At 46.3% G+C, this 6,767-nt stretch overlaps 1 long non-coding RNA gene and 1 pseudogene across 1 annotated transcript; one reads left to right on the top strand and one right to left on the bottom strand.

Annotated features, from left to right (window-relative positions):
• Window positions 1-212: 212 nt before the first annotated feature.
• On the bottom strand, window positions 213-5,420 carry LOC116984463. The gene is made up of 3 exons (XR_004415037.1): window positions 5,410-5,420; window positions 698-701; window positions 213-314 (listed from the first exon to the last, which is right to left on the bottom strand). It is a non-coding gene; the product is annotated as an uncharacterized LOC116984463 (long non-coding RNA).
• LOC116984865 lies at window positions 3,483-3,595 on the top strand (annotated as a pseudogene).
• Window positions 5,421-6,767: the final 1,347 nt, after the last annotated feature.

Genomic DNA, 6,767 nt, shown 5'->3' on the forward strand with positions numbered 1-6,767 from the left:
ACCCTAATCTACAAGCAGAAGAGGGAGATGAAGGATATAAAGAATTGGAGACTCATAACATTGATGTAAGTTTTCCCAAATAGTTTTTTATTTAACAGTAAAAGGCCAAAACTTACCACTTCTTCTGCCTTGGAGATGATCAAAGAGATTGAGGTGAAGAGGAAAGTGTGGAAAGTATCTTGCCCTCTTCCCTCCCCTTATTTAACACTCAACTCCCACTCTCCCCCTCCCTCTCTACTGCGTTCTTCCCTTTCTCTCACGGTCTCTTCTTTTCCCCCTCTGCTCCTTTCCCTGTGTTCACGACGTGGCCTCCTCTACATTGGAGAAACCAAATACGCGTTTGGTTTCTACTTTGCGGAGGACCTGTGTTCAATCCATGGGGCACTGCTGAGCTGCCTGTTATCTCATTCTGACTCTTGGATGTGGGAGTGACCGAACAGTCTGTGACTCCCTGCACTGTTGCAATGAGGCTCAAAGCAATCTTGAGGAATGGCATCTCACCTTCCATTTGGGCTCATGGCAGTCCTCTGGACTTGAACTGAATTTGATAATCTTGGGTAACTTGATTCCTCTGTTAGACATGTCTTGTCTGAAAAGCGTCTCCACTGAAACGTCACCCATTCCTTCTCTCCAGAGATGCAGCCTGTCCCGTTGTCTATCTTCGGTTTAAACCAGCATCTGCCGTTCCTTCCTAGACATGTCTTCTTGCTCTGCATTTTGCAACTGATACGATCTTTTGTCTATTTTTCTTATCACCGAACCGCTCCTATTCACTCCTTGACCAGATAACTTTGTGTGCAGCTTATCCCCATGGTCACCTGGTTTTACTTCGGAGTCACGTGAGTGACTATGTGAAGAAGAACCCGTCCAGCACGCATGAGCGCCATTGCGTTCACGTAGATGCAACAGCGACGAACGGGAGTACAGGCGCTCCCGTTACAAGCCTGAAAGAACGGACCGTTAGGTAAGTACTTACTTACAGGTTAAACTCGCGAATTTGCTTCTCTTTGTTGCTCCAGGGGAACTGGACACAGCAAAGCAGAACAGAGGGAAGCATCCCCCGTTCGACTCCAGGGAAGGAACGTCCCATCAGTGGAGGGGGGAGAGGCGGCACCGGGACCGCACACACTGCGGTCCACAGTCAGGGTACTGCGCCGATGCCCAGTCCCCTAACAGCTGTCTGACCAACAGCAGCGGACTGGAGGGAAATTCAAAACCGGCCGGTAACACCTGCATCTCCTGACAAGGAGACTCGCCGCCCGAGAACCGCAGAAATGCCGCCCGAAAACGGCAGACAGCCTCTATCAGCAAAGCCAGCAACCAAACCTCGGGCTGGAGACAGACACAGAAGATGGAATCGGCACTTCAAACGAGAACAAGTAAGTGTCTGTTCTCCAAGCCAGAGTAAGGTCATGGAGCCAAAAACTCCAGCGAGACTTGCCTCAGGAGCAGGGGCAAGTCCGCCAAGGGAGTTTAACACTCCCACTCCAGTGCCTACAGCACTGGCCATCTCCCTTGTCGAGGGATCGATGGCGACCAGGGCTGGGCTGGTCAAGAAGAGGGGTCACTGGCTGAACAACATCTTGAGGTATGCTTGAGGTACAGGATCAGGAAGAGCTGCTGGGTGTGGCCGCTATGTGGCTCCACCACTAGCGAGATGGCTTTTCAGTCTCAACTGACGGCAGCTTACTACCATATAACCATATAACAATTACAGCACGGAAACAGGCCATCTCGGCCCTACAAGTCCGCGCCGAACAATTTTTTTCCCTTAGTCCCACCTGCCTGCACTCATACCATAACCCTCCATTCCCTTCTCATCCATATGCCTATCCAATTTATTCTTAAATGATACCAACGAACCTGCCGCCACCACTTCCACTGGAAGCTCATTCCACTCTCTGAGTAAAGAAGTTCCTCCTCATGTTACCCCTAAACTTCTGTCCCTTAATTCTGAAGTCATGTCCTCTTGTTTGAATCTTCCCTATTCTCAAAGGGAAAAGCTTGATCACATCAACTCTGTCTATCCCTCTCATCATTTTAAAGACCTCTATCAAGTCCCCCCTAAACCTTCTGCGCTCCAGAGAATAAAGACCTAACTTATTCAACCTATCTCTGTAACTTAGTTGTTGAAACCCAGGCAACATTCTAGTAAATCTCCTCTGTACTCTCTCTATTTTGTTGACATCCTTCCTATAATTGGGCGACCAAAATTGTACACCATACTCCAGATTTGGTCTCACCATTGCCTTGTACAATTTTAACATTACATCCCAGCTTCTATACTCAATGCTCTGATTTATAAAGGCTAGCATACCAAAAGCTTTCTTTACCACCCTATCTATATGAGATTCCACCTTCAAGGAACTATGCACGGTTATTCCCAGATCCCTCTGTTCAACTGTATTCTTCAATTCCCTACCATTTATCATGTACGTCCTATTTTGATTTGTCCTGCCAAGGTGTAACACCTCACATTTATCAGCATTAAACTCCATCTGCCATCTTTCAGCCCATTTTTCCAAATGGCCTAAATCACTCTGTAGACTTTGGAAATCCTCTTCATTATCCACAACACCCCCTATCTTGGTATCATCTGCATACTTACTAATCCAATTTACCACCCCTTCATCCAGATCATTGATGTACATGACAAACAACAACTACCTGTTGTTTTCAAAAAACCTCTCCAAGATAGGTAGTCATGAGGCGTTGGATTTCATCACGCCTCCCCTAAATTGCATTTACTCAAAGTGCCCACCATTATTGGGGGGTACATTAAGCATAGCTTTTTAAAACCCAAATATCTTGAATTGCATTTGATATCCCTGACGTCGGCTATCATTTTCGCATGCTCATTCCAGAGGGGCAGGGTAGTATAGCAAAACACCTGACCCTACTGTTCACAGATGCTCCGCAACTTCTCAGGAAATTATAAAACCTGCCCTCAACTAAAAAAAAAAAAAAAGAATTTACAGGACTGTGAGAACGTTGACCTCACAACCACAGATCCTGCTATCTGGCTAAGTTATCAAACCAAGCCTAAGAAACTGGACGAAGTATCCAAAATATTCGGCATCAAGAGGGCAGGGTCTGGAATGAGCACCACACAAAACCAGACAGCAGTGCCTCTACGCGTCCACCAGGAGGCGTCTACTTAATAGTACTGGTGAAAGCTCGGGGCCCGCATGCCAACCCCCAGTAAGCACTTTCAGGCCAGGGTCCAGAGCGGGCCCCATGGAAAATGCGCCACCCTCAACAACACCATCCCTACAGACAAGGAACCAGAAACCGAAGAAATGAACACACCACTAAACAACAGTGAAGACAGATAAGTATGGTTCCTACCATCACACAAAAGGTGAAGGATTTGTACTAACAGGGGGGGTGGAAATCACACCTGGGTTGGGAACATTAAGAACTATCACACTTGGTAGTCATATACCAATAATATTCAAGGATAAAAATTGAATTAAGAACCCATCCTTTCTCGGCCTTTTGGCTAAGGTCAAGTATAGTATCTGTTTTATCAGTTTAATATCTGATACGTCCCTTATCTAGGGACCATATATTACCAGTTCAGCATGCACCCCAAGGGGTCTACCCTCTCACTAAAAAGAACATGAGGGACTAGCAAACTGGAAAAAAATTATACTAGGGGTCATAAAGAAGCCTATATAAACCTTTGGTACCAACAAACCAAGATGGTGATGTCACACCATCATTGATATACAAGGGGTCATAAAAAACCTAATATGAATCTTTGGCACCAAAAAATCCCTAAGATGGTGAATGTCGCACCATCATTGACTTTACCACTTGAGTATTTCACCAGGATACACACTTATGGAATATTGTAACTGCCAACCTTGGATTTCCTAGGATACTTTATGGTAGACATCAGCTTAAAAGATGCATACTATTCAGTACCCATTCATAAAATTTCGGAGATACCTAGATGGGGTAACTTGGCAGTATAAATAATCGACTATGGCTAATATAAGCCAAACTGTTCCCAGGAACAAATCGTCATGGCATGTCCCTATGATATTGACGACGACAAATCCATGGGAATAGCTATCAACAGCTTAGCTACTATACTTATTTAGCCGACCTGTCATACTATCCAGATAGATCTACGTTGACACCATCCACAACTATTGACTATCTGGTATTCAATTAACTCTATCCACTCATCTATAACATTGCCATAGGAGAGTCAGCACATGACACAACCTGTAACAATTAATGGCATCATCAACCAACCATTCAACAGTAGCTAGAATAATTGGGAGTTAGTAGCAGCATTTCCAGCTACTTAACTTGAACCTTTCCATTAAGTGCTATGTTTAAACTAAACCCACACCCAGAACATGGTGGCAAATCACTATAGACACTGGGCGAAAAAACCTAGTTGGAAATATTGAGTACGTTCTATTGGTAAAGCATATTATTCAGTAGTGCACCATTTTGCATGTTCGTTTATAAATTAACAACATCACAGTGGTGGCATCCACCAACCACTTGGGCAGTATAAATCGATATCATGTAACAATTTATTTAACAATTGGTAACTGTAGGTCATCAAACATATTCGACCATCAGCAAACTTACCTACCAGGTGAGCTAAATACTGTAAACAGACATATTAAACCAAAGTATTTGCTGGAATTACAAAGCAATATGGAACACCAGATATCAATTTCCCTGTATTTCAATTGAATCTCCACGTACCGATGTATGTCGCATGAAACCAAATTTGAGGCAGTGGCAATAAATTCATTCCCGCTGAACTAGGGGGGGGGGGGATCTAATCTATGTTCCCCCCTTTTTTCCTACCTCATCAGGTACTACGGCCTCATCAGTCGGGTACTGCGCACATGCCACGGTAAATTAAACTGGGTTGCAGATTTGAAAAGACCATCACTGCGCTTGGGTTGCAGAATTGGGAAGACCTGCTGGGCCTGGATTGTCAAAATAGTGCTATCGACACGCTGATAGCATCCCATCGCATATCCACTAGGGAACATACTTGGTGAACATCAAGAAGTGGGAAGACACTATTCAAATACAGGAACTACATATTCAACTACAACAAAACCTGCTCTGTCAGCCTACTTAACTCGGGCACCAGGACTACAGGCCTTAGGGTACCTCCCGCTGGTGATCAAATTCAGGAGAGGCAAATTCCCCAGACCTAGGTACACCCAAATCTGGGATGTCAGTGTGGACCTGACGTACCTTAGGGGATGGTCACCAGCCAGGTCCCTCAACCTGGAACAGCCCACCCTGAAGGGTCATGCTGATGGCCTTGTCTCAGCACAAAGAGTCCAGTTTCCTCCATCTACTACGATTAGACAATATGGTCTACTAGACCATGTTACATTTACCATTAGGGGCTGGTCAAACAGAGCAGACCAGGAACATCAGGTCTAGTCATGGGATTCCGGGCATACCCACCTGAACCACGGTTATGTGTCATGACCCACTTATTGAACTACATCGACACAATAAGTAATCCTCGAGGGAGAGAAAAAGCCTTATGGGTCAGCCACAAGAAACCTTATGGTCGGGTGACGAGCCAAACTATCTCAAGTGGCTCAAGCAGGTACTGGAAGTTGCTGGAGTACATACTAATGCGTATAAATCTTATTCCACCAGGGCAGCATCCACACCAGTGACTAAGAGGATGGACGTGCCTATGGACCACATCCTGGCTACAGCGGGAGTATACGTTCCAAACATTTATGACAAACTGCTGGCAGAACCTGTATCGTTTGCAGAAAAAGAATCTGCAAATATATAATTTAAGCCCGGGGGAGCATTTTGGTCTTGTTATTGTTAATAACACCATTATTGTTTTTTACAGATTCATGGTTGATTACGATAACATACTTCCTCCCTCGAGAGGCCCGGGTAGCTGTTGGTGCGAGGAGGAGTTACCTGGAGCTGTGAGTATAAAAACAGCGCGGGACTTGCTTCTACAGAGGCCCGGGTAGCCGTTGGTGCGAGGAGGAGTTACCTGGAGCTGTGAGTTACCCAAATCTGCAACGTTCCATCTCACTTCCAGAGAAGGAGTCTGGTGGAAGCCTCTGATTGGTCAAACGGACTAGAGGAAGCAGCTGATTGGCTTGTATCCCGGGTAAGGCTTTATTGTATTCGGATAAGGGGGAGAATGAGGGCCAGGGCAGTTTACTGTTCTGGATGTCAGATGTGGGAGGTCATGGAGTCTGAGTGCCCTCCAGACGTCCACATCTGCGCCAGGTGCGTCGAGATTGGGCTCCTAAGGAACCGTGTTAGGAACCTGGAGCAGCAACTCGATGACCTCTGTCTGCTCAGGGAGAGCGAGGAGGTCATAGAAAGGAGTTATAGGGAGGTGGTCACTCCAAGACCACGGGAGACAGAAAACTGGGTCACAGTTAGGAAGGGCAACGGGCAGAGGCAGGGACTGGTGAGTACCCCGGTGGCTGTACACCTTGAAAATAAGTACTCACGTTTGAGTAATGGCGGGGGAGACGGCCTACCTGGGGGCAGCGACAGCGGCCGGGCCTCTGGCACAAAGACCGGTCCTGTTGCTCAGAAGGGTAAGGAAAAGAAGATGAGGGCAATTGTAATAGGGGACTATAGTCAGGGGGTCGGATAGGCGATTCTGTGGACGCAGACAGGAGACCTGGATGGTAGTTTGCCTCCCTGGTGCCAGGGTCAGGGATGTGTCTGAACGTGTCCAAGAAATCCTGAAATGGGAGGGAGAGGAGGAGCCTGAGGTT

This window comes from Amblyraja radiata, chromosome 20, assembly GCF_010909765.2.
Source record: "Amblyraja radiata isolate CabotCenter1 chromosome 20, sAmbRad1.1.pri, whole genome shotgun sequence".
Lineage (NCBI taxonomy): Eukaryota > Metazoa > Chordata > Chondrichthyes > Rajiformes > Rajidae > Amblyraja > Amblyraja radiata.